Source organism: Schistocerca piceifrons, chromosome 2, assembly GCF_021461385.2.
Source record: "Schistocerca piceifrons isolate TAMUIC-IGC-003096 chromosome 2, iqSchPice1.1, whole genome shotgun sequence".
Taxonomy (NCBI): domain Eukaryota; kingdom Metazoa; phylum Arthropoda; class Insecta; order Orthoptera; family Acrididae; genus Schistocerca; species Schistocerca piceifrons.
This window is the reverse complement of record NC_060139.1, coordinates 1,094,239,360-1,094,255,050: the sequence shown is the minus strand read 5'-3', so window position 1 is coordinate 1,094,255,050 and position 15,691 is coordinate 1,094,239,360.

The window sequence follows — 15,691 nt, the reverse complement described above, 5'->3', positions numbered from 1 at the left end:
CTTTAACAATCTTTTATAATATATCGTTAAAGCATGTGTATTTGCAATGAAAACCAGAATTCTGCGTGTGATATGTAATTGGAAACCAGAAGACGTGCATTTTCCTTGAAAAAATTGATAGTTAAGTATGTGTTAATTACCATATATTGATAAATTTCATAATTAAATGATTTAGGTATTCAAACAGGCTAAAAAATTACTATTGACCACCAGTGATTTCAAACCAACGTCAACCAGCTCGCTCATTTATCGCTAACGATTACGCCAAGGGGACAACTGAAAGTTAGTCTCTTATACTTAGTACATCGTGTTTCTCAACAAACGTCAAAGCTCATTTTTCTCTCTAATGTTGTGAAAAACGTTAAAAACAACTTGTTTCTATTTATTAACGATGATCCGCGAGCTTATTTCACTACAAAGCAGGAATCAGTGTCATCCTTTTTTGCGGTACATACGAACGGTGAGACAATCAGAGCACAAGTAGCGCTTACAGAGACTGTGACTCTAAACGATTTTTGAAATAAAAATTACGTAGCCAAAGTATTATTAAGTAAAACATTGCTGACTGTTAACACATCAGAATGTCTTGAAGATTCATTTACAGTGACATAGTAATGAAATATCTCATATGTAAGTTGGACCTACTTCCAAGAGCGGAACAACACCAGAATACGAGAGCTACGGCTGCTCACCAATCATCGCGTTTGTGTTTGTTTACGTCAATTTTATTCTTATGGTGAACGGAGTATAGTAGGAGCTACACCTGTATGGCAACAACGGCATCGACCTATGGAATCAGTATCTCCAGCGCATGCTGATGATGTTTACTGTCGACACTACGCTCTTTTCATGCTTCAGTCTCCCATGCAATCGGCTGGACCGTAATCACTGAGGAATATAGTTTCAATACAATAGAGGGCATTGGACCAATGATATCTTTCAGTGTCTCTCGAGCATCTAAACACCATTTTTAATTTTTTAATTTGACATGATTTTTTTAAATAATTCGTCACCCTAATTCTATTTTTTAACTTTAGTTTTTCGTAAATCAATGCGTAGCGTCTTTCAGAGGACTTCGTACACACTCGCTGTCAATGACTTCCTTACAGAAAAATGAAACCTTTTCTTGTGTGTGTGTTTCATTCTGGAAGTGTAAATTTCTTATGAATATTCGATGTCATTGTCGCAACTTATTTAATTCTGTTGGGTACCTTGTTGTCATGTTGTTGTTTTGATCTTTCGAACTGTCACTTATAATGTGATATATAATTATGATTGCGTATCATCATCTACAAAATGCCACACTGTACAGATGATGCCACACAAACAATGAAAATGTTTCGTTGCGCTGTCAACTGTGTGAGTGCTAAATATTTGCTGCAAATCTCCTGCATCAAGTGTTGAATGTTATCTGAAAGGACCATCAGTCACCTGCACACGATGTATCATCGTCATTTCGTAAGGAATACTGTATGTGTGTAGCTCAAGACCAAAACTGGGTTAAACCACTGCAATAAGGACATTTCCCTTCTTGGAGACCGCTACGGTCGCAGGTTCGAATCCTGCCTCGGGCATGGATGTTTGTGATGTCCTTAGGTTAGTTAGGTTTAACTAGTTCTAAGTTCTAGGGGACTTATGACCTCAGCAGTTGAGTCACATAGTGCTCAGAGCCATTTGAACCCTTCTTGGAGGATGACGAATGTGTTCGTGTTGGGTACACAAAAAAAGGACTTTTAATTGCCTTAGATTGTCTGTGAAGTCGTAGAGACCAGGTCCTTCTACTGGGTGATCAAAAAGTCAGTATAAATTTGAAAACTGAATAACTCACGGAATAATGTAGATAGAGAGGTACAAATTGACACACATGCTTGGAATGACATGGGGTTTTATTTGAACCAAAAAAATACAAATGTTCAAAAAATGTCCGACAGATGGCGCTTCATCTGATCAGAATAGCAATAATTACCATAACAAAGTAAGACAAATCAAAGATGATGTTCTTTACAGGAAATGCTCAATATGTCCACCATCATTTCCCAACAATAGCTGTAGTCGAGGAATAATGTTGTGAACAGCACTGTAAAGCATTTCCGGAGTTATGGTGAGGCATTGGCGCCGGATGTTGTCTTTCAGCATCCCTAGAGATGTCGGTCGATCACGATACAATTGCAACTTTAGGTAACCCCAAAGCCAATAATAGCACGGAATGAGGATGACGAATGTGTTCGTGTTGGGTTCACAAAAAAGGACTTTTAATTGCCTTAGATTGTCTGTGAAGTTGTAGAGGCCAAGCACGACGAAAGTGGCGGCTGAGCACACGATCATCACCAAACGACGCACGCAAGAGATCTTTCACGCGTCTAGCAATATGGATGGGGTGGAGCGCCATCCTGCATAAACATCGTACGTTCCAGCAAGTGTTTATCAGCCAGGCTGGGGATGATGCGATTCTGTAACATATCGGCGTACCTTTCACCTGTCACGGTAGCAGTTACAAAACCAGAATCACGCATTTCCTCGAAGAAAAAAAGGCCCGATAACGGTAGATGTGGTAAATCCAACCCATACCGTGACTTTCTCGACGTGCAAGGGAGTTTCTACGACAGTTCTAGGATTTTCGGTAGCCCAAATTACGCAGTTGTGGGCGTTGACAGACCCTCGGAGCGTGAAATGAGCTTCGTTGATCCACAACACGTTACTCAACCATCTTCCGCCATCTTTTGAAACGCCTACACAGTAAATGTCCTCCGCTTCACTAAATTGTCAGGTAACAGTTCATGATGCCGATGGATTTTTTACGGATAGCATCGGAGGGTACGTCTAAGTGCCAACCAAACAGTAGTGTATGGAATGCCGGTGCGACGTGCGACTGCACGAGCGCTATGGATTTTTTACGGATAGCATCGGAGGGTACGTCTAAGTGCCAACCAAACAGTAGTGTATGGAATGCCGGTGCGACGTGCGACTGCTCGAGCGCTGACTTCCCCGTGCATAGACGAACCCGCTACAGTCTCCAGAAATGGCTCTGAGGACTATGGGACTTAAGATCTGAGGTCATCAGTCGCCTAGAACTTAGAACTACTTAAACCTAAGGACATCACACACATCCATGCCCGAGGCAGGATTCGAACCTGCGACCGTAGCGGTCGCGCGGTTCCAGACTGAAGCGCCTAGAACCGCTCGGCCACACTGGACGGCTGCTACAGTCTCCATTACTTCCTGAACTGTCTTAGCAGCACTGCCCCTTGTGCTCGGTCGGCCACTACTGGCTCTATCGTCTAAACAACCCGTGGCTTCGAACTTCGAAATCATTCTCGCCACAGCTGCATTTGTCAACGGACCTTTACCCCTTCGAATCCCCTTCCTATGGCGGTAGGATCGTAACGCTGAACTAGCACATTCCCCATTCTGATAATATAGCTTCACTAAGAGCGCCTTTTCATGCTGCATGCCGGTCGGGGTGGCTGAGCGGTTCTAGGCGCTACAGTCTGGAACCGCGCGACGGCTACGGTCGCAGGATCGAATCCTGCCTCGGGCATGGATGTGTATGATGTCCTTAGGTTAGTTAGGTTTAAGTAATTCTAAGTTCTAGGAGACTGATGACCTCAGCTGTTAAGTCCCATAGTGCTCAGAGCCATTTGAACCATTTTTTCATGCTGCATCTGATTGCGCATTTGATTATCTCTCTCATTACAGCTCCTTTTATACACGATTGTCATGCGCAGTCGCTGTCGTTTTGCTGTGCAGCGCCATCTGTCGGACATTTTGTGAACTATGTTTTTTTTTTTTTTTTTGTTCTAATAAAACCCCATGTCATTCCAAGCATGTGTGTCAATTTTTACCTGTCCATCTACATTATTCCGTGGTTCTTAAGTTTTCAAATTTATACTAACTTTTTGATCACCCGGTATAATTAACAGCAATCTCCAGCACGGTCTCCTGCCACATGCCCAACTTTCATTTATGAGGATGACTTGCTCGTCGAGTTTGTGTGGTATACCTAAGCATAAGCCTATAGTCTGAGGTGTCGTAGTGGGAAAAAGAAGCTACCTGCATCGTTACCTATTCCACCTACCTTTGAGTCCCTGCTGCCTTTCTCCGATCAGATAAAGAAGTAATGTAAGCTCCAACTTCGCAGATATTTTATGTAAATGACACACTAATCTAACGCTAAGTGAGCCAGTCATTGTATAAAAAAAAGTTTTGTGAGTGAGGGGCTATGAAAGACGCCAATCTCTTGTGGCTTGTCTCCTTCCATTTTCTTTTTATTCAACTTTTCCTCATTAAGTTCCTCAGGTCATTGGAGCAATGAAATCTGGAATGAGAGCTTTGAATTTCTCTTGATAGTAACAGGGTGACGGTGCTGGTTCACTTTATTAGATGTCGGGCGATGTGTTGTGGCACGGCTGCCTGAGCGACAAGAGCAGAGTGCAGCCCGCTCGGCACACCACAGGCATGCGCGGCGTTTCTGTCTTTTGCAGCAGGGCGAGCAGAGCGTCCGGGACCCGGACGACGTCGGCGCCGGTGCCTCGCAAGTTGTCTCAGTGCACTGGGGCCCGGCGTTCGCCTGCCACACGACGCCGGACGACTGAATTCTGTGCGTCGATTCAGAGAGTTTTAATGTCTCGTCTGCCGAGGGACAGTACGGCGCCCACCTACACCATGGCCAGACGCAGTTTCAGGCCTACGTTTTCCCGCGCATAGAGAGAAACAACGCCATGCGATTGGCGGACCGATATGACGTGTCCTGACGTAAATGAGTGCACTCCGAATACAGCGGGACGACCCGCAATAGGAGGAATCATTTTTGTAATGGTTTGGAGGAGAAAGGAGCAGCAGAATCTAAGAGTATTGTTGGAAGCTGTTTCTGTGTCCTCCCACGATTGGAGATTTTCCTACGCGCTGGGAACAAGGCTCTAATCTTTCGGTGTGAAAGCGAAGTGAGGAGTTCCGAGGGAATTGGCTTCTGGACGGCCAGAAACATCGGTCGTGTTTCGCTTCTGGACCGCCAGAGCGAACGTTAGAATTCTTCACTTCTGGTCAGCAAGAGTGAAGATGGTCCCAAGAGTCAGAAGCATTACTGTTACAGTAGCCAGTCTGTCACCAACAGTGACAACAATCGGCATTGTTTGTCGTTTTGCGCTCGCACTATTTCGGGCGAGTCTTCATCCACAGGCACAGACCACCAGTGAGAGCAGTTGCAATATTATCCCTGCGCTCCGAGCTGTCGGCCCGTGGCCAGTCTTGCAGTGCCAAAGAAATTGGTATAGACAAGAGTATTCAAATACAGAGATATGTAAACAGGCAGAATAAGGCACTGCGGTCGGAAACGCCTATATAAGACACCAAGTGCCTGGGGCAGTTGCTAGATCGGTTACTGCTGCTACAATGGCAGGCTATCAAGACTGAAGTGAGTTTGAACTTGGTGTTACAGACGGCGCACGAGCCGTGGGACACAACATCTCCGAGGTAGCGATGAAGTGGGGATTTTCCCGTATGACCATTTCACGAGTATACAGTAAATATCAAGAATTCGGTAGAACTTCAAATTTCCGACATCGCTGCGGCCGGAAAAAGATCCTACAAGAACTGGACCAACGACGACTGATGAGAATTGTTCAATGTGCCAAAAGTGCAACCCTTCCGCAAATTGGTGCAGATTTCAATGCTGGCAAATCGACAAGTGTCATCGTGCGAACTATTCAACGAGACATCATCGATATTGGCTTTCGGAGCCGAATTCCCACTCGTGTACCCTTGATAACTGCATGCCACAAAGCCGCTTGGACCCGCAACACCGGCACTGAGCTGTTGAATTTTGGAAATACGTTGCCTGGTCGGACAGCTCTCGTTTCAAATTTTATCGAGTGGATGCAAATGTACAGGTATGGAGAAAACGTTATGAATCCATGGAACCTACATGTCAGTAGGACAATCTTCAAGCTGGTGGAGACTTCGTAATGGTGTGAAGCATGTGCAGTTGAAGTGATATGGGACCCCTGATAGGTCTAGATACGACTCTGATAGTGACACGTACGTAAGCATCCTGTCTGATCACTTGCATCGATTCATATCCATTGTACATTCCGACGGACTTGGGCAATTCCAGCAGGACAATGCGACACAACACACGTCCAGAATTGCTACAGAGTGGCTCTTGGAACAGTCTGAGTTTAAACACTTCCGCTGGCCACCAAACTCTCTAGAGATGAACATTATTGAGCATATCTGAGATGCCTTGCATCGTCCTGTTCAGAACAAATCTCTACCCTCTCGTACTCTTACGGATTTATGGAGAGCCCTGCTCTCATTCCCAATCGATAGTGTTCGTAATAGTCAGTAACATGTTAAGGCATACTCTCACTCACAAAGTTTGTAGGACTGTATAACGTGATAGTTCATCCCTCTCCTGAGCCCAAATTCATCTCATTATCCATTTACGTTGTCCTCATTTATATTCCATTAAATACTTGTATCTTGTAATACTTCTCGAATTCTCGCAATAAATCACTTTGTGATACCATACTCTTTGTATTATTTAGTTGTTGAATTTCACTTCTATTAGCAGGAATAAACTGACCACAAACACGGTTATATCATAATTTCGTCCATAAATTGTCTGCTGTGTCATAGGAATTGTGGTAGTTAAAGGGCGGGGTTGACTGGACTGCCTAACTATTACGGGTTTCTTTAATGAATCTGACACGTTCGCCTCCCAAATCCAGCGCCTCCCACAGTAAGGAGAGGTGGGTACTGAGTGGAGCGGCAGCTGTCGTCGTAGGAAAGCTGGACAGGATGGAAAATGATTCACATCTAGATCTACATGGATACTCTGCGAACCACACTTAAGTGCCTGGAAGGGGGTTCATCGAACCACCTTCACACTAACTATTATTCCACTGTCGAACAGCTCGCGACAGAAAGGAACACCTTGTTGTGGACTGGCACGACAGCCAATCCACAATGACGGGTAGTCGAAAGGCACGCGTTTAAGCTCACGCAGGATGGCGTGTAGTCTGGAACAGGTCAGGGATATGAGACTAGCAAAAATAGCACGTATCTGTTGGAATACTTAACTTTAATCCATAATTGGTGAACATCGGTCTGACGGTACATGCATCACAAGATAAATAGCAAATGATAATGGCGCCTTGCTAGGTCGTAGCAAATGACGTAGCTGAAGGCTATGCTAACTATCGTCTCGGCAAATGAGAGCGTAATTTGTCAGTGAACCATCGCTAGAAAAGTCGGTTGTACAACTGGGGCGAGTGCTAGGAAGTCTCTCTAGACCTGCCGTGTGGCGGCGCTCGGTCTGCAATCACTGACAGTGGCGACACGCGGGTCCGACGTATACTAACGGACCGCGGCCGATTTGAAGGCTACCACCTAGCAAGTGTGGTGTCTGGCGGTGACACCACACACCTATTTCTGTGCGAGCTCTGATTCCTCTTATTTTATTTCATGATTGTTTGGTCGGCGTCAACAAAATATTTTCGCATTTGGAGGAGAAAGTTCGTGATTTAAATTTCGTGGGAATATTCCGCCGTAAAAAAAGGATTTTGTTTTAATTATGTCCACCCCAAAGCCTTATTTGGCGATAATATGAAATGTGCAGCCCTTCCTCGATGTACACCGTTAATCCTACTCGGTAAGGATAGCAGACGGCGCAGCAGTACTCTAAAACAGGACGGACAAGTTGGGAGGTAATGGTCGGGTTGTGGCGCCCTGAAAATATTCCAAGTTCGGCGTTGGCGTGGCCCCACGGGCTGCTCGGCAAGCCGGGGCTCGTCAGCGACCGCGTGGAGCCGAACATAGCCGGAGCAGGAGGGGCAGCTCCAGTGCGTGGTCCAGGCCAACCATGTAGCTGGGAGTTCCATGTTGACGCTGTGTAGAGGAATGGGGTTTGTGTCGATGAAGGAGATTTGTATGCCGGGAGTGCCAAAGATGGCGGACATTGTGAAATCATAATGGCAGACATTTCACAGTTCATGTAGAAATTATTAATAGCCAGAGGAATCGTGATACCTCAAAAGGAAACATGTACATTACCATTATTTGCACAACGATTCTGATGGTGTAGTCAGATTTTCAATATCTTTATTAGTTTAAAGTTTAGTATCTGACTGTAAATTATACAAGTAACACCCAGAAAAAAATTTACAAAATCTAAACGATTCTTCCAATTTTGTCGATCGACGTGTCTTTAGAAAGATAATAGTGTAAACCTAAATTGGTATTCATTACAGGCATGTGACTTGAAGAGCGCATGAGTTATTGGAGGTCAAAGTGGCCGATTACAATTGATCGCATCAGGCCATAAGTACTCCACAATTACACGAAAAAACGGTGGCAGCATGCTTATAAATATATTTATTCGTCTATGTCTTTGTTTATACCGATATATAGCATTCATGAAGAAATTGGTCAAATATTTACTGTGTTTTAGAAAGCACAGAGACATTAGGCTACTGGCCTAAATTTGTTTCTATTCCTTTGAAATACACTCCTGGAAATTGAAATAAGAACACCGTGAATTCATTGTCCCAGGAAGGGGAAACTTTATTGACACATTCCTGGGGTCAGATACATCACATGATCACACTGACAGAACCACAGCCACATAGACACAGGCAACAGAGCATGCACAATGTCGGCACTAGTACAGTGTATATACACCTTTCGCAGCAATGCAGGCTGCTATTCTCCCATGGAGACGATCGTAGAGATGCTGGATGTAGTCCTGTGGAACGGCTTGCCATGCCATTTCCACCTGGCGCCTCAGTTGGACCAGCGTTCGTGCTGGACGTGCAGACCGCGTGAGACGACGCTTCATCCAGTCCCAAACATGTTCAATGGGGGACAGATCCGGAGATCTTGCTGGCCAGGGTAGTTGACTTACACCTTCTAGAGCACGTTGGGTGTCACGGGATACATGCGGACGTGCATTGTCCTGTTGGAACAGCAAGTTCCCTTGCCGGTCTAGGAATGGTAGAACGATGGGTTCGATGACGGTTTGGATGTACCGTGCACTATTCAGTGTCCCCTCGACGATCACCAGTGGTGTACGGCCAGTGTAGGAGATCGCTCCCCACACCATGATGCCGGGTGTTGGCCCTGTGTGCCTCGGTCATATGCAGTCCTGATTGTGGCGCTCACCTGCACGGCGCCAAACACGCATACGACCATCATTGGCACCAAGGCAGAAGCGACTCTCATCGTTGAAGACGACACGTCTCCATTCGTCCCTCCATTCACGCCTGTCGCGACACCACTGGAGGCGGGCTGCACGATGTTGGGGCGTGAGCGGAAGACGGCCTAACGGTGTGCGGGACCGTAGCCCAGCTTCATGGAGACGGTTGCGAATGGTCCTCGCCGATACCCCAGGAGCAACAGTGTCCCTAATTTGGTGGGAAGTGGCGGTGCGGTCCCCTACGGCACTGCGTAGGATCCTACGGTCTTGGCGTGCATCCGTGCGTCGCTGCGGTCCGGTCCCAGGTCGACGGGCACGTGCACCTTCCGCCGACCACTGGCGACAACATCGATGTACTGTGGAGACCTGACGTCCCACGTGTTGAGCAATTCGGCGGTACGTCCACCCGGCCTCCCGCATGCCCACTATACGCCCTCGCTCAAAGTCCGTCAACTGCACATACGGTTCACGTCCACGCTGTCGCGGCATGCTACCAGTGTTAAAGACTGCGATGGAGCTCCGTATGCCACGGCAAACTGGCTGACACTGACGGCGGCGGTGCACAAATGCTGCGCAGCTAGCGCCATTCGACGGCCAACACCGCGGGTCCTGGTGTGTCCGCTGTGCCGTGCGTGTGATCATTGCTTGTACAGCCCTCTCGCAGTGTCCGGAGCAAGTATGGTGGGTCTGACACACCGGTGTCAATGTGTTCTTTTTTCCATTTCCAGGAGTGTATGTTTATTTGATTAGTTTGTGTATTTAATAATATATGTTACAGCGTGTTTATGGTCCAGCCGTAGGAATATTAATTTAATTTCAAGTTATTTAAATGTAAATCCAATAATTCGTATGAGTTTCAATATGTTTGTGAATGTACGTTGCCTTGAAGACATGGCGGGAGCGCTCTAGCCAATCACAGCGCTCGTTACTACCGTAGTCGACTACCGAAGTCAATGGAGAGACTGTATGGAAGGTGGGGGAGCAGTATCAGGTCGCACAGGACACGGGGAAGTGCTGGATAGGAAGGCGCGACGGACGGTCGCAGGAAATACTCGGAGAGTGTTGAACACTTTGCGCGTGTTCCCGGGAGATAGAAATATTTCGTAGTGCCGGCTTGTGCACTTGTGGGATTTCCGTGGCTTCTGCAGTGAAGACGTAGTATGCGCTTAAAAGTGAATATCTCGCGAGCTGTGTAGTTGTTCATAACTAATTACGTGAAGTAGGAATCTATTGTTTCCCTGTTATTCAACTCATATTTTATTTAATTGCTGGACCATCGACACCAATAAGTGTTTTGCAGTAATAAACGGCATTTTTAAAGGTACTTCTGCTATCGTACTCATCATTTAAAATCGTTAAAAATAGTACATGCAGATATTATTTAATTGCAATCTTTCATTTATAAATTTCTATGTTACATTCAAAATTCGCAACTACCGAGTGATAGGAATCTTCGACCATTCGATTCATGTGTATATTCACATTGTATACTGTTGACTCAGCAGCATTTGGCTTGTAATGCGGAAACTACGTATCCCAGCCCCCAGGCACCGAAACAAGCCAAAACTTTTAATATTTCAACTCTGAGTCTGAGGCTATGTAGCTGAGGGCCACATTTTTTTATTTTATTTTATTTTTATTTTTGAAAGCCCGCAATTGGAGGTTTCTCGTCCGGTAGAGATTTCGGTAGAGTGAACCTGTCACAAAACACAGTCTGATATCGTTTTTTTTTCCACTAGTAGGTTTCTGGAAATAATGAAATTACACAGTAATTTTCACAACTCACGCTATCGATAGAGGTCCTAATCTGTCACGTTAAACGCAATTTGCGTGGGGGCTCAAAGTCTAAATAAGTTGAGCGCAGGGAACGGTAGCTGTTATCACGTTTAACGGACAACGGTATCGGAGACGGCTGGAACACGCGGTAACCAGCAGCAGCTACAGTTACGTCAGGCGACTTCTCCAGTGGCGGACGCAGATCAACAGCAGTATGACGGCAGCGTCTTCGAGTACTCTAGGGCAGTCTTCAGTGTCGACTTCCACAACTACTGACGGCGTCACCATGGCAGAGGGGACCATCTCAGGTCAGATAAATGCCCGCACAAATAGTGAGATAGTGTTTAACTCTGAAGTTCAAGCTCCACTTGTAGATCTCGCGAATATAAAACAGTCATCTAGTATGTGTAATTTTGAAAACGGAAGTGAGCCGGTTAGTCCGAAATCAGAGCGCGAAAGTGTAACTAGTAGGAATTCAGGCAAGGGGAATGAATATGGGCTAGATATGATGTCTCAGCTAATGCAAATGATCCAAGGATTGGGAAATAATACGAATATAATGACAAATAATATCAGTACGATTCGAACAGATATGGGTACATTGCGAACAGATATGGGCTCATTGCAAACATTCACGGATACAATTCGGACTGATATGGGTACAATGTGAACTGAAATAGGTTCTGCTATGAAACAGGAAGTTGAAAAAATTATGGGTAACCTTGAAAAATCAATTGATGATAAATTAAAATGTGTTCGAGTGGACATAGGGAAAATTACAGACGAAGTTGTAATAGTAAAATCTAAAATCGAATTAGTGGAAAAAGATTTGAGGAAAAAATGAATAAGATACAGATGGAACTTGAAGGCAAGGTAAGCGACTGTATAAAAGCGCAAGTTGCTCATAAAAGCAATACGAATTTAGCAATTAGAGACAGTGCCAGTCGCGTAGGTAAGGGGGAGAAAGAAGAGGGCAAAATTAAACATAAAATAGAGTCCAGTGTTACTAGTGAAAATGAATTTAAAAAACAAATGCAACGGATAAAAAGTGATTTAAAATCGATAGCCTCCCAACAGGTCACGCCGGTTATAAATGTCCCTTGGCAAATACCAGATCAGTGAAAAGTTACACAGATGACGGAAGACATCACCCAGTAAGTTTCTTGGCTGCTTCCGTGGACGGGACCCAAGTAAAAAACGCAGATTTGACGGGGGAAATATGGGCGAAGTGCAGTCGCGTAACAACCGGCCGGGAAACTGTGTTCGCCACATCTCAAGTCCAGGGATGGCGAACTGAACAGGCGATGAAAAGGACTAGAGATAATGGTAATGATAGAAATGTTGATAGGTTTGGAGAAAGGCAACAAATATGTAATATGGAGTATGTTAAAGAGGAAGGCTATATAGGTAGCTCTTTCAATAAAAGCAGGCGCCAACGGTGGAAACATAGATTTGTAAGAGATTTAAGTAAAAGTAATGGGAATAAATTTACGGGGAATGGTGTAAGCTATGAATGTGTAATGAATGAGTGTGTGAATGGTGATGAATGGAAAGATTCAGTGGTTCAAAAAGAAGTTAAAGAGGAGATGAATTTTGTGAAAGCAAATTGTGTGGAGAGTTCTGTAGAGGTATTAGGAAATAGTAGCAATTGCAGTAAGGAAGGTGTTGTAGTAGCAAGTATTTGTGAATCAGTGAAAAGCGTCGATGTTAGTGAAGGTGGCGTAGCTTTGGTCACCGCAACTGCAAGTGAGGGTGACTGCGTTTCGACGGAAAGCGTCAATGTTACTAAGGGAGGCTTAGCATTGGTCTCACGAGCAGTTGAAGTTAAAAATGTATCAGCGGAGGTAGATGGTTTCTGTTTATAGGAACAGAGTAATGCTAATTTATGTAATGATGTAAAAGCTACTGGTATTGATACTTCGGAGGAAGAAATTTACGCGTTTCTAGTCACGAATGAAGGCGAAACTAAACTTATTGATGAATGTGAGAATGTATGTAGAGTAGGATCGGGGCTTAATCTGGATAAAAAGTGTGCAGAAACGTCAGTGTGTGCTGATTTTTGTCCGAACACAGCGGAATTTAGCAAGTCTGGAAGTAGCAGCGGAAGATAAAGTTGTGTGCGATTCACGTGAAGTTAATTTGTCGAAGTAGGAAAGTAAGGTTTCTGATGTGAATTTATGTAGTGATTTAAATGGTGTATTCGCAGATAAAGTTGCTGAGAGGAAGGAATATTTATGGTGATGATGGCTTAGGCATTGATGTATTATTTCAGGAAGATAAAGTGTTTAATAGTGAATTGATGTGTAATTTTGTTGAAGCTGCAAGTGTCGATATTTTGGAGGGGAAAAACAATAAAGTTGTGCATGCTGTCGGTAGTGAATCGGCGAAATGTGTGGAAGAACTAACAGAAAATTTAGTGAGGGGTGAAGTAAATAGTATGGATGGGGATAGTTTGTGTAATGAAGTTCGTACGAATTGGTATATGGAGGAGGAGTGTTTTTAAAGTGACTCATTGGCGTTGGTACGTTAGAACGTTACGGTCGTTACTGCCGCATATGTGGAAACGAGAGAAATTTAAAGCTGCTAGAGGTTTAAAAAAGGGAAGGAATAAATTTCTGGCGAAGGAAATATTTAATGAATTATTTTTGGATGAACATGAGATTGAGGGATGGATAGAACAGGATAGGTGTACGCTACAATTGGAAGAGAAGGGACGAGACGTAGAAAATGATTTATTAAGGGAGAAATACTTAGAACGGAAGGAAATGGTAAATGTGCAGCCAATTATTGAAATTAAAGTTGGCAAAGAAATGGTAGATGCACTTCTAGATTCAGGTAGTAATGCGTCAGCGGCGTCGGAAAGTTTTATGAACATGATCAAAAATAGGACACTAATAATCTTCCCAGTCACTAGCGTTCACATTAAAACGGCGGGTGGTGGTATGAGTAAGCCAATAAGATAAAAAAAATACTTTTAGAATTTAAATGTGGAGAACATAAATTCGAGATAGAATGTTTTGTAGTGAGTAGTCTAGTAAAGGAGGTAATTTTAGGAACTGACTTCCTGTGCAAATACAATACTTCGCTTAATTGCGTAGGGAAAGGCCTAGAATTTGAATTTCAGAATGACAAAGGGCAAGTAAAATTTAAAAGATTTTTAATAGGTGAAAATCAGATTCCTCATGCCATAGTTACTGAGGGTTGGAGTGAGGAAGTCGGTATGTATAACAGAATCATAGAAGTGATTGATATATCAGAAGGGGAAAAGAAATAGTTGTGTGGGTTGTTGTACCGCTACGAGGACGTATTCCGGGATCGACCTGGTAAAGTTACCAATTTAGAGTGGTCTATAAAACTGAAACCTCACGAACCACTAAAGTGCAAACCGTATGTAATACCTGTAGCTGATCGGGATACCGTCAGAGTTCGATTAAAACAAATGTTGGATTGTGGTATAGTCGAACAATGTAGGACTGATTACTGCAATCCTATCGTTATTGTTAAAAAACATGATAACTCTGTCAGAATTATATTAATGTGATTGTAAAGGAATTAGACCAGCCTGGCAATATGGAGGAACTACTGCAGAATTTGAATAATATCAATTTAATGTCCAGTGTTGATGTGACCTCGGGATTTTGGCAGATCCCGTTGGCAGAAGAAAGCAGATGGTACACTTCTTTCCTTTTTGAAGGGCGAAGCTACCGGATTAGGTTAGTACCATTCGGACTTACAATTTCTGTGGCAGTTTTTGTAAGAGTGTTGAGTCATGTCCTGGGGTAGAGGCTAATGAGCAAATTCGTGATATACGTAAATGACATATTGATCGCTACAGAAACGTGGAATGAGCATTGTCGAGTTTTGGAGGAGGTACTCATGGCTCTGAGACGAGGTGGAATGACTTTAAAGCTCGCAAAATGTGAGTTCGCTAGAGCAGAAATTCAATTCCTAGGGAATATCCTTACTTCGGAAGGATTTTACCTGATTCAGAAAAATTAAAGTCCATTGCCAAATGTAATAGACCCGTAAGTAGGAAACAACTGAAGTCATACTTGGGCTTGTGCGGTTTCTACAGAAAATTCTTGGGGGAGGGAGGAATGAATATTCCGAATTTAGGCAAATTGTTGAAAAATGCAGCTTGGAGATGGACCGAGGAATGTGAATCGGAATTCCAGAGTATAAAGGATAAATTGTGCAACAGTAAGATGTTGTACTACCCAGATGTGAATCTCCCTTTCTGTTTAGCGTCGGACAGTTCGGACTATGGAATAGGCTGTGAGCTATTTCATGAAAAGCTAGTCGATGAAAAAATTGAACACCGTAGTGTGGCATTCTCAGGCCACACGCTAAATAAGCATGAACGGGGATACAGCATATCGGAGAAGGAGATGCTCGCGATGGTGCACCGATTTAAGAAGTTCCGCATGTATTTAGAGGGCAGAAAGAGACCCGTGTTGTCGGACCACAAGGCGCTGAGTCCTCTGCAGGACTGCAGAATACTGAATGACCGCTTAATGCGTTGGGCAATGTTCTTGCAGCAATTGAAATACGAAATCAAGGGTACAGAAAATTGTGTTGCCGATGCTCTGTCCAGATTACCAGAGGGGGTGGAAGACGATGGAAGGGAGGAGCCGAACGAACCGAACGAATTTAAGCTACTATACATGAAGGAGGTAGCGGGGGAGAAAGAAATTTGTGCGGTGTGCAAAGATATGCGGCGAGCAC